Raw genomic sequence first — 19,682 nt, forward strand, 5'->3', positions numbered from 1 at the left:
AGAGAGAAAATAATAACAGTAGCTAACATTTATTTAGTGTTTATGTCAAGAAACTGTTATTCTACCTGCCTTGTTTTAGATTTCCTTAACCTCATTTTGCAGATTGAGGATTGAAGCTTACACCCCCAGGTTCACTTTTGTCATTCTCTGTCGGTCTCACTCCCCCACTGTGCCCACCCTTTCTTCAATCAAGCCTTCACTCCATCTGTTGTTGGGGAGGATGCATAGTTCTTTTTTCAAGCTGGTGACTCAAAATCAGGCTTTTGGAATACAACCTATCATGAATCAGGGACTGTCTATAGATAGGCATGCAGAAGGAGTCGTTCACAGGCCTGCCAGATATTAAATAAAGGTTTAGAGCTGTAAAGTTTGGCCTTCCAAGGATGATCCTTGACAATATTTGATGCTACGTTCTATAAAAAGTTTAAAGCTGATAAATTGTAAGTACAGGGTTTCCTAAGCAGAGCCAGTGAAATGTGAGTGTATTTTATGTTCAACAGCGTTGGGTGGGCTCAGAGATTCAAGCTGCAAGCTTCATTCCAGGGACAATTCAGACCCATGGCTGGTTAATGACATCACCTCCACAGGTGCCAAATTATTCTCCTCTTTTTTCTGATATAACCTGCCTATGCTTTTGAAAAAAGGAAAAAGAAAATGTTTAAGTACCACTGGGAGATTTTGTTGTGAAAATAAGTATGAAATCCAGTTCTGGGCGTGTGTGAAGTAGGGAGATGACAGTATGATGGTTTTTGAAAACCATACAGTTCCAGAAATTCCAGTTTTAGGTTACTTGCGTTCAGTCACTCCCAAGAGGTTTTTGTGAGGAGGGGATGGGGTGGAGAAAGGGATTTTAGACTAGATGAGAAAAGTAGTAGTGTAAAAACAAAGTTGTGGGTTTGCCCCTTCTCTTTTCCCCCTAATTGAAGACTGGGCTTACAGTGTTTCTAAGACAACTCTGATTGGCAGTGTATTTCGAGAGGCTGAAGAGCTCTGATTCAAAATGTCCAGCTTGGGGTCAAAGGATTGGATCGTTTTATATGTTTATTAACTAGAATTGGAAATAGCATAAATAATAAAATGAGAGCTGGCCTCATTTCCACCTTCACTGTTAATATTATATTGTTTTTATCTTTGTACCCTACATTCATGGCTTATGGAATAAATCTTTAAGTAAACACATATTTTTGTACATTTCACAAAGTGAGGCTCATATTCTGATTTTGTTGTCATTTTCCACTCAGTGTTATTTTGTGTGCTCTTTGCAATGCCAAGTGATTTTTTTTTTTGAAATGTAGAATTTTATAACTAAGTGACACTTAAAAAGAGATAACTAATCCCTCCTCCTTTAATTTTACTGATAGGAAATTTAGTAAAGTGAAATAAAATAACTTACTTAAAACTACTATTGTTTTCATAACTGGAATTACAATTGGTTCCACCTATTCCAGAACATTTTTCACTATACCACTCTGCCTGTTTTACTTTATCTACTGGGGAAAATTTATAAAGTATTGTTTTCCTCTAGGAGGACTTAAAAGATCATTGACTCCGAGGGTTAAATCTATCTAATTATAACTTTGAGTGAAAAACTGAGACCACCCAAACACAGCTGTTTAGTTAATTTGGCCCAAGCAATTGGAAGAAGTTTGAAAACCATTATGATGTGGCTGGATTGTTGCCATTTTAGGGTTATTTGATGTGAACCTGAAAGGAATAGAGGTTAAAAACACACGGCCATATCTGAAGTATTTCTCTTCTGCCATATTAAAACCAATAAATCCATTAAAGCTTTTAAAATGATTTTGCCAAAGTAACTATCTCATCTCACATGCCAAATTCCTTTTACTCTGGAATATATTTGCTTCATTTTGCTGAATTCCTATAGGAATTTGTAGCTGTGTAATTCCTTTAGCAGTTGCTCATACACAGTCTTACGGCATTTATTCTAATGTCACCTTGAAATTTAACCCGTTTATTAATGTTAACTTTCCATGAGGTTGTCTGTGTTAGTGGTCTAGGTTATCAGCTCCTCAGGGACAAGGCTATTATATTGTCATTCCCCTTCTTCTTTCTCCCCTCCACTTTCCCTCAACTCCGTAGTGCTAGCAGAGGGCCTTGTGTGTTCTCATTGCTAGGACTTGTCAAAAACGTTCTGAGTGCATTTGGGGCTAATTTGAGGACAAGGTCTCTTCTCTGTGTGTGTTTATAGTTGTGCTGGCACTGATGATCGAAGGAATGCCTCTGAAGAATAAGCAAGTCTGGCATGATTGGCATACGTTCAATCAACAGGTAGTTAAAGTTCTTTTTGAGGCAGTAATCCTGCCTTCAGACTCACATTTATTTGCATTTGACCTTAGTCTAAATCTAGAAAAATCTATATATGACAGCTCAGGTGAATTTGGTGAGATGAGAAGGAATATCTGAACAATAGATGATGGAGAATCGTTAGTTTTTGTTTTGCTTGGAAATACTCTTCCACAGAAATGTTTAGAACATTAAATTTGGCATCCTAAAGACTTATTGACAATTGTGTGCGTTTCTTGGCTTTCTTTATCTTGAAGGAAGAATTGAAGCTGGTGTGGGGGCAACGGAGAATTTAGTTTCGAAAGTCTAAGGAGAGCAGGGAAAAAAGGAAGTGACTTTTGTTGCTGGGATCTACTTGTAGGTAGGGAAAGAAGGACAGGAAGAAAGAATGGAAAGAGATCAAGAAATAAGGGGGATAAACAGCCAAATATTAGGGTGGGACTAACTCTGAAAGTCATTTTGAAAAGTTGGTTATACTTTTGGTTCTTTTCCAGAAGGTTTTCAAATGCATGGGGTGGGTGGGGAAACTCCAGTAGAGATGACAGCTTAAGTGTTGGAGAAAGATGATGGAAACTGGCCTGAGTGGCTAGATAGAGTAGGAAGAAAGAGAACTAAAAAAAAGAATTCTTTTTTTTCTGGCAGCACTCTGCACTTCTTATAATGCTGTACTTAACTTGTTCTCTAGTGTTGTACCAAAAAGTTTATTCAGTGTAATATAAAGAATCTCTGTTTTGACTGACTGCTTGCTTGCACATGCTTGTTCACTCTCACGCGCTCTCTTTCTCTTTCCCTTGCGCTCTCAGCTGCTTGTCTCAGAGGAGGCATTGGAGCTCTCCCTGTCCCTCAATTTGTTCACCATGGAAGTGTCAGGATGTAGATGTGACTGATTCTGTGAGCTTCTGGAGAAGCAGCCACACCACTTTATAGTCTAAGCACACTTGAGTGATAGCGTGTGTGCACACATGTACGCTCTCTTCTCTTAGAGAAGTGTATAGTTGTAATATACTTGGCAGAAAGTTTCTTGCGTTGCTAGGTGGGATCTCATTTCTCTTTAGTCTTTGTTTATTATTCATTATATTTAAATAATAATGGAGCTGCATTCTCTCCAGATCATTTGGAATTATTTGTCATCTGTTTTTGTTTGGCTCTGGAAAAAAATAAGTAAAATAATTTGGGAATCCATTTCATGATTGGAGAAGCAATGCTGCTTCCTAAAGATATTTATGTTTACCTTTGGGCTCTGTTATCTGTCTCATTATTTCCTGACCCAGCGCTGGGCCACCTCTGACTTAAGCACTAGGACTGGATTGTGTCAGCACTGTACTTAAGGCGTTTATCGTAATCCAGGCGTCCTTGGATTGCACGGTGCCAGCAAGCAAGGTGGTAGCAGTGATCACAGCCTGGGCTGCAGGTGTGAGTTCTGAGGAGGTCTATGGTTTACCCAGTGAATTTACTACTGATAAATGTGAGTTGCTGTTTTCCTTGGGGTGTTTGGTTGTGGGGCAAGTGGTATTTCTGTTATTTACTGTGTTATTGTCCTCAAATGGAAGGATTGCCTGTGAATTTTGTTTCATAGGGTGCCATTAACCCGTTGATGTATGGTACGGGTTAGGATTTTGGTAGTTGGGTTGGCCAGATTTCCTGGAAGACAGCTTGTATTTTTCTTCCTGAAAGTTATGTGTAACTGTTACAAATTATATTTGAGGGGTTGCAGAAGAAAAAAGTAATAGCACATTTCTTGTCTTATGCCTCAGTTGTGAGCTTTCCTGGATAGGCACCCTTCACTTTTCCAGGCATTCTGTGTTCCTATTTTCTGCTGTGATTTTAGTACCAACTTGAGCAGTGAAGGAAGAAGATCCCCCCTACCCCAGTCTCATAAATGTTATACACGGATGAGAGATTATAGTGATGCTTGTATTTTTTTTTTGTTTTTTACAAAGCCACCATTCCACATCTTTATATGGTATTTACATCTATAGGAAATTGGAAAGTCCACAGTGAGAGGTACATTGGGAAGACAGAGATAACAAGAGGAAAGTGTATTTGGCAAAAGTGAGCTCCATTTGAGAAAACACTGAGGGGTAAATTCATTCAGAAACATGAGCTTATCACCTAATTGATTTCAGCTCATTGCCTGGTTGATTTAACATGTTTATGCAAATGAGAAATACCTGGCAACTATTTTTTTTGCCAGGAGGTTAGGTTTCTGCCTTTGCCTAGGATATTGTAAAAAGCTGCTATTTCAGTCAGTTGGCTTAGTCTAAAATTTCTTTGATTCTCCAATATCTGCACAATAAAGGGTTAGCTAAGTTATTTTCTTGGGTCCTTTCCAGATGTAAAATTACTATGATTCAGGAGGATTGTATAACCCCCCAATTAATTTTAGCATGTCTTCTAGAGACATTTCTAGTTTCTTCTTGCTTTTCTTAGAATTTGATATCTTTTGAAGCTAGTGACCCAGTAGGCCAGTCTTAATCCATGAGAAGCAATCATGCAGGGTGAAGATAGTAAATACCATGCTTCCCACATTTTCTTAATAGGAATCTTAAAAGATGACATGAGATTTCTTACTACAAATGGGCCGAAATAATATTTGTTCCAGTAGAGTGCTGTTTGACTTAATATTACAATAACTTTATTGAATCATTAAGATGATTATCTTGGATAATAGAAAAGTAGGATTATAATGCCTAGAATGGTTTGAAAACTTAGGCATGCTGGATTTTTCTTATCGTTTCTTTCTGCCCAACATATATATGAAGTAGAACTTTGTGCAAAAGGGTATGTTTGGTTGCTGTGGTGCATACAGAGATAAGTAAGACAGACTTGTTTGGTAAGGTGGATAAGATAGGTGCATTGCGCCTGAGTGTAGGAAAGGAAATGCACAGCTTTTTACAATATCCTAATCATAGTAATTTAAGACAGACTTGTTTGGTAAGGTGGATAAGATGGGTGCATTGGGCCTGAGTGTAGGAAAGTACTATACACGAGAAATCACTGGACTCTGAGTACCCTACACAGGGTAGGGGACGCTGTGGCATCTGGGAGAGAGAAGAACAGCATTGAGCTGGGGTAGGCAGGCAAGTCATAGCCTGGTAACTGGACTCTACAGTGGTGCTTGTGATTATGGGCATTCTACTTGGGTGGCTGCCTTTTGAGAAGAGGCTTGAGGATTGAGCCTGGAGACAGGGCTTTTACCTCCAGAATGATAGCATTCATCCTGGGCAGAACTGAGCATACGTCTGGAAAAGGAGAGTCAGGCCAGAGTGTGGAGGACTCTATTCGAGGTGAAAGAATTGCTTTCTGGGTTTGCTTTCCTCACTCAGTGGAGTCACTGAGGTTTCCTGCACAGATGAATGATATGATCAGAACTGGAGTTTGGGAAGATTAGTTGGGTAACAGTGTTCTGGGATTTAAACTAGGATTGACAATTTATGAAACAAATAGTCATAGGGAGAAAAATTTACCTGTTGCTAACTTATTTACTGGTTTTATTTACTATAATCAGAGTCTACTGTTTGTAACTATGACTGAAGTTGTTTTGCACAATATAGAAGTCATCAAATAGTTTTTTAGAGTACTGTCCACTGAAGATAACTAAGCACATAAACCTCAGATAAAGTGAGGAATAATCAGTTTAGTATCCTGATTGTCTTTTTCCATCCATCCAGTCTATTCAGACATGATATTTATTTTGTAATTAATCCTAATTCTCATCATTCCTTCTCTTCGTTTTTTCCCTAAGGCATTCTTAAGCTACTCTTTTAACAGTGTTTTGAAAGTGTTACTTGGTTGGTCTTGGGTAGGTATATCCCAATTTCCCCCACACCCCCAATTCCTTAAGCAACTAGCTCCATTTTTGTATGATGTTATAGGAAAGTTCTTGTCCCATTTTTGAAAATAATTTGTCCTTAATCCATGTGAAAATTATTTGATTTTCATAGTCTTGGAATTCAAAGTATCTTGGAAAGAAAGTCAAAGTCTCATAGCTAGTAAGTGAAGGAGTTGGAATTGAAATTCAAATCTGCCTGATGCTGAGCTATATCTCTAAGCTTCAATTTCCTTACTTGTAAAATGGAGTCATTGATAGTATTTCTCATAGAGTAGTCATGAGAAATTAAATGAAATGATACACATAGATTGCTTATCATAATACTGTTATTGCTTGTTTATAAACTACCTTTTAACAGGAATTATAGAAATACAGGGCTTATGAATCCAAAATTAATTCAATTGATAAGGTTATTTTGTGCTTTTTTTAGTTATAATTTTATTTGCAAACTTAACATTTGCAATTACTCGATTTTTAAAACATTAGGTGCTCTTATATACAATAATGAGTGAAACTTGTGTCCTCAATAGTTTCTTTTAATTCTTCCCTACAGACTGTCATTCTCCATGTTTAGCTCTGTTTTGTGTTAATTTTCACTGCTTTCCCCCCCCTGAAATGCAATAGTCCTGTAGTGTCCTACTGGAAACATTGTTCTCTTTGTTACAGCTAAAGAAGTCCCTTTGTCACTCCTTTGAGACATTCTGCAGATGCCATTTTACAGTCCTGAAAAATATGTCCCTGTCCGCCTTGTGCTGTGTTAAATTGTGCATGTATTGTGCTTGATATTTTAATGAAGTCGTAGAGAAAATTTGACAGTAACACTTGTCATATAACAAAGAAAGGCTCTTTCTTGATCTAATGTAGATATGTGTTCCCTGATCCCTTCATAGCTCTGTGTGGTCTGAAAGTAGATCCCCCTACACTTAGATGTGACCTCAGATGGTTGATGCTTTTTAACTACCTTCATAGGAAACTGTTAAAACAACTTCTGAGCAGGAACTCTTAAGTCTTTTGTTGATGTGTATTGCTTTTTAAAGACCTCTTAATTTACATGATCTTAATAGCATTTTAAGTGGCAAGTACACTCTCTAATTTGCTAAGTGGCTTTAATCCTTGTATTAAGAACTGAGGGAAAAATCTCCTGGGAAATTGCTGTGATAAAATCCAGGAAATTCCTTTCATTCTTTTAAATCCAGTTAAAATCTAACTTAAAGAAAAGTCCTCTGATGTAACAGTGTCTGAAAGCTGCTCAGAGTCCAGTGATTTCTTGTGTATAGTGCCAAGCTCAAAGAGGAATAGTATGAATGTAGCTCTGTGTTTTTGGTAAATCTATACCACATGACACAATACCAGTTTATTATAACTTTGTTGGGACTTAGTTATCCTGTTTTATACTGCCCTTAAAACTGTTAAGGAGGGCTGGGCTCGGTGGCTCATGCCTGTAATCCCAGCACTTTGGGAGGCCGAGATGGGTGGATCACTTGAGGTCAGGAGTTCAAGACCAGCCTGGCCAACATGGTGAAACTCTATCTCTACTAAAAAATACAAGAATTAGCCGAGCGTGGTGGTGCACCCCTGTAGTCCCAGCTACTCGGGAGACTAAGGCAGGAGAATCACTTGAGCTCGGGAGGCAGAGGTTGCAGTGGGCCAGATTGCACCACTGCACCCCAGCCTGGGTGACAGAGTGAGCTGTCTCAAAAAAAGAAAAGAAAAGAAAAACTGTTAAGGAGTACAGAGTAAAGGGCGAAAACTCTACATTTTTAAATTTTAATGGACTTTATTTAAATTTTTGAAAATTATAACACATGTTCAGTGCAGAAAACTTGGTAACAGAAAAATGCAAATAAAGCAAAATTTCCAGGTACCCACATTTCAGGAATAATTACCGTTACCATTTTGGTTGAACATTTCTAGTCTCTTGTCTATAAATATGTTCGCATAGGTTAAAACAACAGCATTATCCTTTTAAACTCATTTGTTTTCCCTTTGCAAAATAGGGTGATGCATCGCCACAAATTCTTAAGGTAGTAGGACTTAATTTGGGAAGTGTTAATCTATAGGGCATTCATTCGTTCATTAGATGGACTCATTTGAAAGTTCACAGTTTGTAGAAAGTGTGTATATTTATTACCTACAGAAGATGTGTGTCAGAAAGACATAGGCTAGTCATTCTGGATGTTTTCCAGGATCATATAAGTGTAACAAGTCTGTATTATAACTCTTAAGAAGGCTTTGAAGCAAGTAAAGATCTGATCACATAAGCCCTGACCTGTCCTGGAGAGCCGGCTCACTGATTTCCAACAAGAGCTGATTCTGTGCTCGCCTGACTCCTGTCATCTGGGGCGGAGGTACACAGGGGTTCCAGTGTTTGTTTATGTCTGGGCATCAGTTGGGCTTGTTTTATAGAATGATTCCAAGCTCTTGATCATGCCATTCCATCTGTGTCTTTTACAGAGAAATGCACAATTGGTACAGGACAGATCCTGTTACAGTAAACTTTATGGCAGAAACCAACTCTTTATATGGATGTTCTTTTGTAGCTAAGGGGTATAAGTGAGAGGAAACCCTCCAAGGAGGCTCAGACACTGGGGCCAGTCCCTCTCCCCAGAAGAGACAAAGTATCTCTGGCTCCCTTGTTACTCTGAGGTCCAATGGGAAGAATATTTACTTAAGATATACAGATAACAGAACAGGAAAAACAAGTTTCCTTATCTATTCATAACTGTGCTATTGAATTTATATGTTCCAATATGGTTAACCTGGAATTTTAGGGGGACAGTGGGAGGAGATAGACAATGATTGGGAAGCAGGATATGACAGCATTCCATAATATGGCTGAACTCAAACTGCTTGAACAGAGCTAGTCTAAATCATGAGAGTGAGGTCAACCATAGGAGGAGGAAAGGATCAGGCAGATCATGACAAAGGGAAAGTTAAGTATGACAGCTAAGTTAATTTTTATGAGTGCTACATTTCACCTTTTTGTTCAGATATATAGTATGTACTATGAACCCCAAATATCTGAGACAGGTCTCAGTCAATTTAGAAATCTTGTTTTGCCAAGGTTGAAAACCTGCACCCTTGACACAGCCCCAGGAGGTTCTGACAACATGTGCCTGTGGTGATCAGAGCACAGTTTGGTTTTATACATTTTATTTTATTACTATTTTTGAAACAGGGTCTCACTCTGTCACCCATGCTGGAGTGATTTCACCATATTGGCCAGGCAGGACTCGAATTCCTCACCTCAGATGATCTGCCTGCCTAGGCATTTTTTTTTTTTTTTGAGACGAAGTCTCGCTCTATTGCCCAGGCCGGAGTGCAGTGCCGCAATCTCAGCTCACTGCAAGCTCCGCCTCCTGGGTTCACGCCATTCTCCTGCCTCAGCTTCCGAGTAGCTGGGACTACAGGCGCCCGTCACCATGCCCGGCTAAGTTTTTGTATTTTTAGTAGAGACGGGTTTCACCATGTTAGCCAGGAGGGTCTCTATCTTCTGACCTCGTGATCTGCCCGCCTTGGCCTCCCAAAGTGCTAGGATAGCAGGTGTGAGCCACCATGCCCGGCCGGCCTGTTTTACATATTTTAGAGAGACATAAGACATCAGTCAACATATGTAAGATGAATATAGGTTCTTTCTGGAAAGGTGGGGCGGGACAACTTGAAGCAAAGGCGGGACACCTCAGTGGGGAGGGGGATTCCTGGTCATAGGTAGATAAGAGACAAATGGTTGCATTCTTTTGAGTTTCTGATTATCCTCTCCAAAGGAGGCAATCGGATATGCATTTATCTCAGTGAGCAGATCGGTGACTTTAAAAAGAATGGGAGTCAGGTTTGCCCTAAGCAATTCCCAGCTTGACTTTTCCTTTTGGCTTAGTGATTTGGGGGCCCCAAGATTTATGTTTTTCACAGTACATACACTTTTGTATATGTTTAAGTATAATATATAAACATGTGTATCCTTTCAGTGAGTGTAGTCATAGATATGTCCTTGTCTGTCATACTTCAGTTTTTATAGGTACAACTGCAGACACAGTCCTTTTGTGGCCTGGGCAGACCATGCAAAGTCCAGTTGACCTGTTGCATCTGGAGGCCGTCTTTTCTCATACAACACAGTCTGCAGGGGCTGTTCATTCCTCTGGTTCCATTTCTATCCAGCCCATGTGTCAGTGGTGAATCCCAGCGTTAGGTTTTTCCCAGGACATACTCTGCCCTGCCCTCTCCTGTTGCACAGCCATATCCCAATTCTGTATGTCATTAGTTGTATGGCTCGTGGGTAGATGATCAGGTAAGTGATTTTCTGGGTCTCAGCTTGTCCTTGAAGTGTGATTCCTGATCAGATCTAACTGCCCCTGGTTCCTTCATGCACTATGTTACAGCTCAGGGTCATCTTGGAAAAGGGGCTACATTACTGTTAGCCCATTTTAGTCTTTCACATTCTTGGCATCCTGCTTACTCCGCCAGTGGATTTTGCTGGAGTGGTAGTGACTCCCTGCTGGGTTGGTTTGCCATCTGCTAGATGTCTCTTTCACAGCCTTGTGATTTGTAAATGTGTGTACCATAAACTCACAAATAACTTTATGATGTTTCTCCCAACCCCAAGTTTTATTCCTGGTATACTGTGGCTTAATATCGGTAACAGAGCTATTGTTAGGTTTGGTCATATACTGCCTATTTTTAACCGTATACCTGGAAGCTTGGGTTGGTTTTTAAAAATTTTTCATCCAAGCCAAGGGTAACCCTGATGGTGGCAGGTAGGCCAGTATATTTTTAAAAAATTAACACTGGGGCAACCTACTCTGCTTTACCTTTTCTATAACCAAATAGACAGGAAGGAAAGATTCTCCTTGGGCCCTGGAAGCTTAAGGGAATGAATAACTCCTCCCTCCTCAGGCCCAGTCCCAAGGAGCAAGGTCACTTGCGCCAGCAGCCGGCGTGCGTCAGCAAGATAGCAGAAGCAGGAAGAGAGCTGGCCGGAAGACACATACCCCCTGAAGATGGAGAGGGAGGCCGTCTGGGTACTACATAGCAGTTATGTCAGACCGAGACACTTCCTGTTTACAGGAGACTATAAAACTCCTGCCCCGTCCTCTTTGGTACTGACGCCATTTTAAGCCTCAGCCTGCCTGCACCCAGGCGCTCATTAAAACAGCGTGTTGCTACACACCGTCTTGTGTTGTGTGTTGGCGGGCTCTCAGGGTTTGAACCCATACAAGAGCCTTGCAGAGGCAATTACAAGTATCTGTGTTTCAGAAATATATGCTGGGTTTCCCAGAAGATTACCTAATTTCCCTAGGCCAAGGAAGCCTCATTTCATATTTCTTTTATCTATAGCTACTAGATGTCATTTCTGGGTCCAGTAATGATCTTGTATTTCTCTCTGTGCGGTAATACCTGGTGGTATATATACCTTTTTGGGGTATTATAAAGGTGACTAGGATCAAATATTTAATTGTAATAGTGAATTTTGTTGTTGCCAATTAAATTCATTATGCTTACCACTGTAATAACACAAAGATTGAGAATACAGATTTAAGGAACTATCTTTGGTATTTGTTTTTCCTTATTATGAAATAAATTGGTGCCCAGTCTTACTGTGTGCCGGGCTAGGGATTCAAAGGTGAGTAAGAAGACTGAGCTGCTGAGTTCGCAGTAAGACAGACTGATATTGAGAATTCAAATTGGGGCTGGGTGCCCCGACTCATGCCTGTAATCCCAGCACTTTGGGAGGCTGGAGGCTGAGGCGGGTGGATCAAGAGGTCGAGACCATCCTGGTCAACATGGTGAAACCCCGTCTCTACTAAAAATACAAAAATTAGCTGGGTGTGGTGGCCTTGAATCGCTTGAACCCAGGAGGCGTAGGTTGCAGTGAGCTGAGATGGCGCCACTGCATTCCAGCCTGGTGACTGAGTGAGACTCTGTCTCAAAAAAAATTAAAAAAAAAAAAAAAAAAAAAAAAGAATTTGAATGGGTAATTCCAGTAGTGGGAATACATGCAGAGAAAGGACAACAAAGTGAGTCCGCATAGAAAGGGAGGAAAGGATGAGGAATGATGGCTACACTGAGTTCATTTTTTGTTTGTTTTACTGGGATTTGGTTTGTAGCTGTACACCACTTAATGAATTAGGTGCAATTATTGATTAACTCATGAAATGTTCCATTGACTACCGACTACAAGCCTAAGTTATTAGGGTGTGGGGCGTATGGATGTAAGATTGCTGGCTTTCCCCTAGGGAGCCGATTGCTTGAGTGGCAGCCAGTCAACAGCAATTTAGTGGTAAAGAGAAGGATGCTGGCGATAGGAATTTGGCCAGCAAAACTGTGGATACATAAATTTTTCATACTGAACCATTTTGCTTAATATTTAACAGAATCTTACCACATATCAAATATGTGAGAGTGTGAATCCTTTTGCAAATCACCCTCTTAATAATTACTCAAGAAACATGTTGAGTCAATGAATGTATCTTTTGTGTAAGAATAGATTTTTACAAATTGGTATTAACATTCGTATTATTTGCTACTGGCTGTCCTTCCATAGAAAGATTTTCTTTCTTTTCTTTTTTTTTCCCCCCTCCAATTGAAACTTCCAGGAAGTATCACTCTCCTAGGATTTCTGTCCAAGTAGTTTTCTGAAGCCAATGGGTGGGTGTATGTTTAGATCCAAGAGAAACAAATTATAACCATGGATGTGAACTTTTCACAGTCTTCTCAACATAAAAGGTTGAAAAAATATTTTTTATACTTTTCTTCTGCAAAGACCAAATCTCTTTCTGAAGAGGAATAAAGCAAGACAACATGTTAAACATATATGCATCTTCATGTTGTTGACCCCTTCCTTAATAATTAGCAGACACCTCAAAATGTTTATTGAGTATTTTTGGCCATGATTTTAAATTTTAAAAACCAGTACAAAGATGTAGCTATATCAAGTCCAACAGAGCTTAAAGGTAAAAAAATAAAAAAAGTAGATATGTAGTGGAGTTCAAATAATATTGGACATTGCTGTTTTAACGAATGCGTTTTGAGTGTCAAGGAACAAAATACTGCAGGATTAGATTTATGAGGGTAAGCCAAGTAAAATGTGGATGCCTAGTAGTAAGAGCTTTCTACTGTATCAAACATGAATTAGACATGTTGAAAGCCTCTTAAATTTATTAAATAAGAATGTGATTGGGAAAGGGTGAAGGCTCTGTAAATGTAATGCCCCTGTAAATGTCTCCTTGGTATGCCACACTGATTGGTTTCTTAAGCTACTTGCCTCCCATATGACTACCACTGTGTTTTGTGTGTGTGGAAGAGGACATAGCTGTCGGGGTACACATTACTAACCTGGTAGATGGGGGCAGTGGAAATCAGGGTAGAAAAGGAGTGTGACAGCCACAAAACTGACATATTTTAACTTCAGAACTACTGGTGTTTCCAAGTCATGGACTTAAACCAAGATTGTACTGTTTGGTAGGTGGTTCATGCCTGTAATCTCAGTACTTTGGGAGGCTGAGGCTGGCGGATCACAAGGTCATGAGATTGAGACTATCCTGGCTAACATGGTGAAACTCTGTCTCTACTAAAAATACAAAAAAACATTAGCCAGGCGTGGTGGCAGGCACCTGTAGTCCCAGCTACTTGAGGGGCTGAGGCAGGAGAATTGCTTGAACCCGGGAGACGGAGGTTGTAGTGAGCCAAAATCCTGCCCCTGCACTCCAGCCTGGGCGTCAGAGTGAGATTCCATCTCAAAAAGAAAACCAAAAAAACCCCCCCAAAACTGTATAACTAATAAGGTTATAAGCACCTTAGGACATTTAATTATATGTCCTCAGTAGAGTATACCAACCATACTCATTTGTATTATTATGAGATCTTTGTCTAGACTTTTACAGACTTTCACTCTTGCACTAAACAGAGCACTTCAGTTTTGCCATTTAGGGCTATCTCTTTATTTTACCATCAAAGTTAATTCTGTATATCACAATTTGCTGCTTCATACCATCTCTCTGTTCCCATATTTTTTTTTTTTTTTGAGACGGAGTCTCGCTCTGTCTCCTGGGCTGGAGTGCGGTGGCCGGATCTCAGCTCACTGCAAGCTCCGCCTCCCAGGTTCACGCCATTCTGCTGCCTCAGCCTCCCTAGTAGCTGGGACTACAGGCGCCCGCCACCTTGCCCGGCTAGTTTTTTGTATTTTTTAGTAGAGACGGGGTTTCACCGTGTTAGCCAGGATGGTCTCCATCTCCTGACCTCGTGATCCACCCGTCTCGGCCTCCCAAAGTGCTGGGATTACAGGCTTGAGCCACCGCGCCCGGCCTGTTCCCATATTTTTATCTTTAAAGTAGGTTTCTTGTACATAGACTAGAATTGATTCTTCCTTTTTAAACCAGTCTGACAATCTCTGCCTTTTAATTTATATCTTGAGACGATTTACATTTAATTATTAATATATTTGGGTACCATCCTGCTGTGTGTTATGTATTTCTCCCAGCTAGTCTTCGTTTCTTTTTCTCTTTTACAGCCTTCCTCTAGATATGTTTTTCTCTGACTTCCTTTTGTCTTTCCACTACTGACTTTTTTTTTTTTTTTTTTTTTTTTTTTTGAGACAGAGTCTTGCTTTGTTGCCCAGGCTGGAGTGTAGTGGTGCGATCTCGGCTCACTGCAACCTCTGCCTCCCGGGTTCCAGCGATTCTCTTGCCTCAGCCTCCTGAGTAGCTGGACCTGCAGTCATGCACCACCACACTCAGCCAATTTTTGTATTTTCAGTTGAGGTAGGGTTTCGCCATTTTAGCCGGACTGGTCTCAAACTCCTGACCTCAGGTGATCGGCCTGTCTTGTCCTCCCAAAATGCAGAGATGACAGGTGTGAGCCACTGTGCCCGGTCAACCCACTATTGTCTTTTACTAGTTATATGTCTTTTTGTTGTTGTTACCCAGTCTAAATTGAACTCATTAACTTCCCTCCAGAAGACCCTAGTCCTTCCTTGTTAACTATTTCAGTGAATGGCTTTACTGTCCCATTTCTCATTGTTCTTTCTTTAGCTTTCCCTTGCTCTCTAAATTCCCGAATGTCTTTGGCCATGTGTCTTCTTACCATTCTACTAATTGAATATTTCTTGAATTTGTCCACTTCATTCCACTGACACTTGCCCTATTCAGATACTGTAACTTGCATAAAGATGAGCTCACTCAGGGCCTAGTTTTAATTTTGATAACCAAAGAAACACAGATCCCAACATTGACAAAGAATTGACAAACTAAGTTTTTAGTCTCTAGAGAAGCAAAAGAAAAGGTTTTGTTATAACAGCAAAACTTAAGAAAAATTCTCTTCATCAACTAACCTTTTTTGATTCTTCATTACAATATAGAGCAGACCTCAAACACTCTCCCTTAAACTAGTTTATTGCCCACCAAATATCAACTCTCTCGCAGTTATTTTAGCAGCTGTTCTTTTCTTTTTTCTACTCAGCCCATTCCATAATATATCAGTCAAGCTGTGTTCAAAATTGAAATCATAAAGGCATACTTCTCTTTGAGGGAGAGAGAGCAGAGGCTGTGACTACCTATTTGTCAACCTTCTATTTTATTTTAAACATTATACAGCCTTGTGGAGCTTGTAACCTGATAGGGAAGAAAGGCAAGTAGAGAGTCAACTGGGGAGAATAGAGGTTGTTCAAAAGAGTATGTATTAGGTGTGTATACCTAAGGTATTTATCGCATGTGTGTCCACAATTATCTGGCACTTAATGGGCTATCAATAGTTCTTTGCTGAATGAGTGAATGATCAATGAACGATCTGATATTGGGCTTCCTGTCCTTCATTCTTTGTTTTTGAGATGGAGTCTCACTGTCTCACAGGCTGGAGTGCAGTGGCGTGATCTTGGCTCACTGCAACCTCTGCCTCCTGGGTTCAAGCAGTTCTCCCACCTCAGCCTCCTGAGTAGCTGGTACTACAGGCATGCACCACCATGCCCAGCTTATTTTTTTGTTTTTAGTAGAGATGGGGTTTCACCATGTTGGCTAGGCTGGTCTCGAACTCCTGACCTTAGGTGATCTGCCCGCCTCGGCCTCCCAAACTGCTGAGATTACAGGCATGAGTCACCCTGCCCAGCCTCCTTTCCTTCATTCTTAGCACTTATCTTGTCTGTTGATTAGTTTGCCACTGAGATTTCCCTCCAAATATTTTTTCATTAGACACATGGAGGTGACTGTACCTTCTTAAGAAGGTGGACTTTGTCTACCACATTTAGTTCTTACAGCACCTTGATGCTATTCTTGTTATGCAGACTTTTATATATTTCTGGCCCCTTCAGATGCCCTGCCATAGTCTCCCCCGCCACCCCTCAGGAAAGCCTGGCTTTAGGGTGCTTTTTCTCTATTTTTGTATTACTAAAACTTTTCAGGAATAGTCACTTGTTTGGAAACAAGTTTTAAGATTAATACTAGTAACAAATGATAGGATCAGGGTTAATCTCTCATACCTCTGGGGTGACCCCTAAATTATCATCTTTACTCTTGATTTCTGTAATCTTCTGTAAGAACTTAGGTGTTACATCACTTCAAACTCAGTGTGCCTGAAAGTTCCAGAATCTTACAGTCTTCTAGTCTTCTGGCCTTGAATCTTGGCATTATTTTTTAGTTATTCTTTATCTGCTATTTAGACTTCAACTCCTGTGGATTATTTTCTCTTAAATACCTACTCTTTTTTTTTTTTTTTTTTTTTTTTTTTGTTATTTTGGCTGATACTTCCACCTGAACCTATTTTTATTTATTTATTTTTGAGACAGGGTCTTCCTCTGTCACTCAAGCTGGAGTGCAGTAGCCCAATCAGGGCTCACTGCAGCTTCCACCTCCTGGGTGCGAGCAACTTTTCCACCTCAGCCTCCTGAGTAGCTGGGACGACAGGCATGCACCACCAACACTCAGCTAATTTTTAAATATTTTGTAGAGATAGGGATCTCACCATGTTGCCCAGGCTGGTGTTGAAACCCTGGGCTCAAGCAGTCCTCCTGCTTAGGGCTCCCAGAGTATTATTAGGATTACAGGTGTGAGCCACTGCACCTAGCCCACCTGAGCCTATTTACCTTTCTGTCTGCATTCTTCCTGTTTCTGCTGACTACCCTTCCCAATTTTAGGCTCCCAAGTTTATCTTCTTAGAACAACATTCATTCATTCATTCATTCATTCATCATTCATTCATTCATTCGACGGAGTCTTGCCCTGTTGTCCAGGCTAGAGTTCCATGGCATGATCCCGGCTTACTGCAACCTCTGCCTCCCGGGTTCAAGTGATTCTCCTGCCTCAGCCTCCTGAGTAGCTGGGACTACAGGTGCACGCCATCACGTCTGGCTAATTTTTGTATTTTTAGTAGAGATGAGGTTTCACCCTGTTGGGCAGGCTGGTCTTGAACTCCAGCAATCAAGTGATCCATCTTCTTCAGCCTCCCAAAGTGCTGGGATTACAGTCATGAGTCACCATGTCTGACCCTCAGAACAATATTTAGTGTTCATCCTGCTTGGCCGCAGTAGGCCCAGGAGATTGGAACCCATGTATACTGCTGGTGGGAATGTAAGTGCAGTCATGTTGGAAAGTAGTCTGGTGTGTCCTCAAAAACTTAACATAATAATTTGATCCAGCAGTTCTGCTCATAAGTATATGCCCAACAGAAATGAAAACATGACCACACAATAAATTATACACGGATTTTCATAGCAGCTATTCATACTGACCAAAAGGCAGACACAACCCAAATATCCATCACTTAATGAACGGATAAACACCCTGTGATACAGCCATAGAATTTAATATTATTGGGGCATACAAATGAAGGAAGTACTGATATGTTATAACATGTATGACCCTTGAAAACATAAGTGAAAGAAACCAGACACAAAAGGCCACATATAAGAATCCATTTATGTAAAATGTCCAGGATCAGGACATTTATAGAAACAGAAAGTAGATTAGTGATTGCTGGGGATAATGTGGTGTGACAGCTGGAGTATGAGGTTTCTTTTTTCTTTAATGAGATCAAAATCATATAACATAAATTTATTATTTTACCCATTTTAAAATATACAGTTCAGCGGTTTTTATTACATTTGAAATGTTCAACCATTACTACTATCTCAGAACATTTTTATCTTCTCCAGAAAAAAATCCTGTACCTCTTAAGTAGTCACTTCCCACTCCTCACTTTCCCTAGAAGCTTCTGAATTTGCTACACCATTTTACATTCCTGCCAGCAATGGGTAAGGATTCGAATTCTCCGAATCCTTACCAACACTCCTTTTTTATTTTTTAAACGTTGCTATCCTAGTGGGTTTGAAGTGGTATCTGAATGTGATTTTGATTTCCATTTTCTAATGACTAATGGTATTTAATATCTTTTCATGTTACGATTGGCCATTTGTGTATCTTCCTTGGAGAAATGTTACTGCTAGTTTATTGAGTATTTTTACTGTGAAAAGGATGCTGGTTTTTGTCAAATGCTTTTTCTGTGTCTATTGAGGTGATCACGTGGGTTTCCCTGCTTCATCTCTATTAATATGGTTTATTGGTTAATTTTCTTTTGTTGCACTACTCTTGTATTTCTGGAATAAATCCCACTTGGCCACGATATAAGATCCTTTAATATCCTGCTGGATTTGGTTTGCCAGTATTTTGCCAAGGATTTTTGCCTGTATGTTTATAGGGACGTTGGTCTGTAGTTTACTTTTCTTGTGGTGGTTTTGTTTGGCTTTTGTATCAGGCCCCACAGAATGGGTTAGGAAGGGTTTCTTTTTTGGGTGATAAATGTGGTCTAAAATTATTTGTGGTGCTGGTTGTACAACTCTGTGACTATACTCAAAACCATTTAATTGTATACTTAAAATGGGTGACTTGTATATCTCCAAGCTGCTACCAATCTCCATGCTGCTACCAAAAAAGCAAAACAAAAGAAAAACATCTGCAAGGAGCTTCTCACCTATGTTCTTTAGCCCAAAGTTTTTTTTTCTGTTCTTCAAAGCCCTCAGCAGTCTTTCTGGCTGTCATATTTCAGCATTACCTCTGATTTATCTTTATATATAATTCTGATCCAGTGACAGTGGTCATTTTGCTGCCCGGCTCACCAACTCTTACTCCCCAATGACACAGGATTCTTTTCCTGGTCACTTTGCAAGCCAAGGACCTTCAACTGGTGATGTCCCATCTGGACCTCACTTGGTCATGCTACCTGCTGTAGGAGATGTCCCTTTCACTTGGCCCTTCCAGGTCGAATCTAGCTTATGCACTCGTTCCCGAGGTCTTGTCCCACACACTGGTTCCTGAGTTCTTGTCCTGTACCCAAGAATAAGGAGGTACACTGACAGTCGAAGAGTGAGCAAGGCAGGGAGTTTTACTGAGTGAGGAAAATAGCTTTCAGTGGAGAGGAGATGCTGGGTGGTGTTACTACTTGAAGGTGGGAAAGTCCCCCCAAATGTGGCTGAGTCTGGGGCTTTTATGGGCCCAGAGTGGGGTAGGGGCGGGTCATAGGTAGGTTTGGAAAAGACAACATTCAGTTGGTTAAAAAGCATTATTCAGAA

At 40.2% G+C, this 19,682-nt stretch overlaps 1 protein-coding gene across 15 annotated transcripts in view; it reads left to right on the forward strand.

The window, feature by feature from the left end:
- The window catches only part of EPB41L2 (erythrocyte membrane protein band 4.1 like 2), a 226,629-nt gene that overhangs the window by 60,180 nt on the left and 146,767 nt on the right, over positions 1-19,682 (forward strand). Inside the window, exon 1 of one of the 15 annotated variants that reach the window (XM_030928704.1) lies at positions 3,622-3,769. The exons of 13 other annotated variants lie outside the window; for them this stretch is intronic. The gene's annotated coding sequence lies outside the window, so the exon portion shown is untranslated. Of the gene's footprint in view, positions 1-3,621; positions 3,770-19,682 lie in introns of those variants that run through there. One more of the 15 variants, XM_010354695.2, reaches the window with a different exon arrangement.

The sequence above is a fragment of the Rhinopithecus roxellana genome, chromosome 4, assembly GCF_007565055.1.
Source record: "Rhinopithecus roxellana isolate Shanxi Qingling chromosome 4, ASM756505v1, whole genome shotgun sequence".
NCBI lineage: Eukaryota > Metazoa > Chordata > Mammalia > Primates > Cercopithecidae > Rhinopithecus > Rhinopithecus roxellana.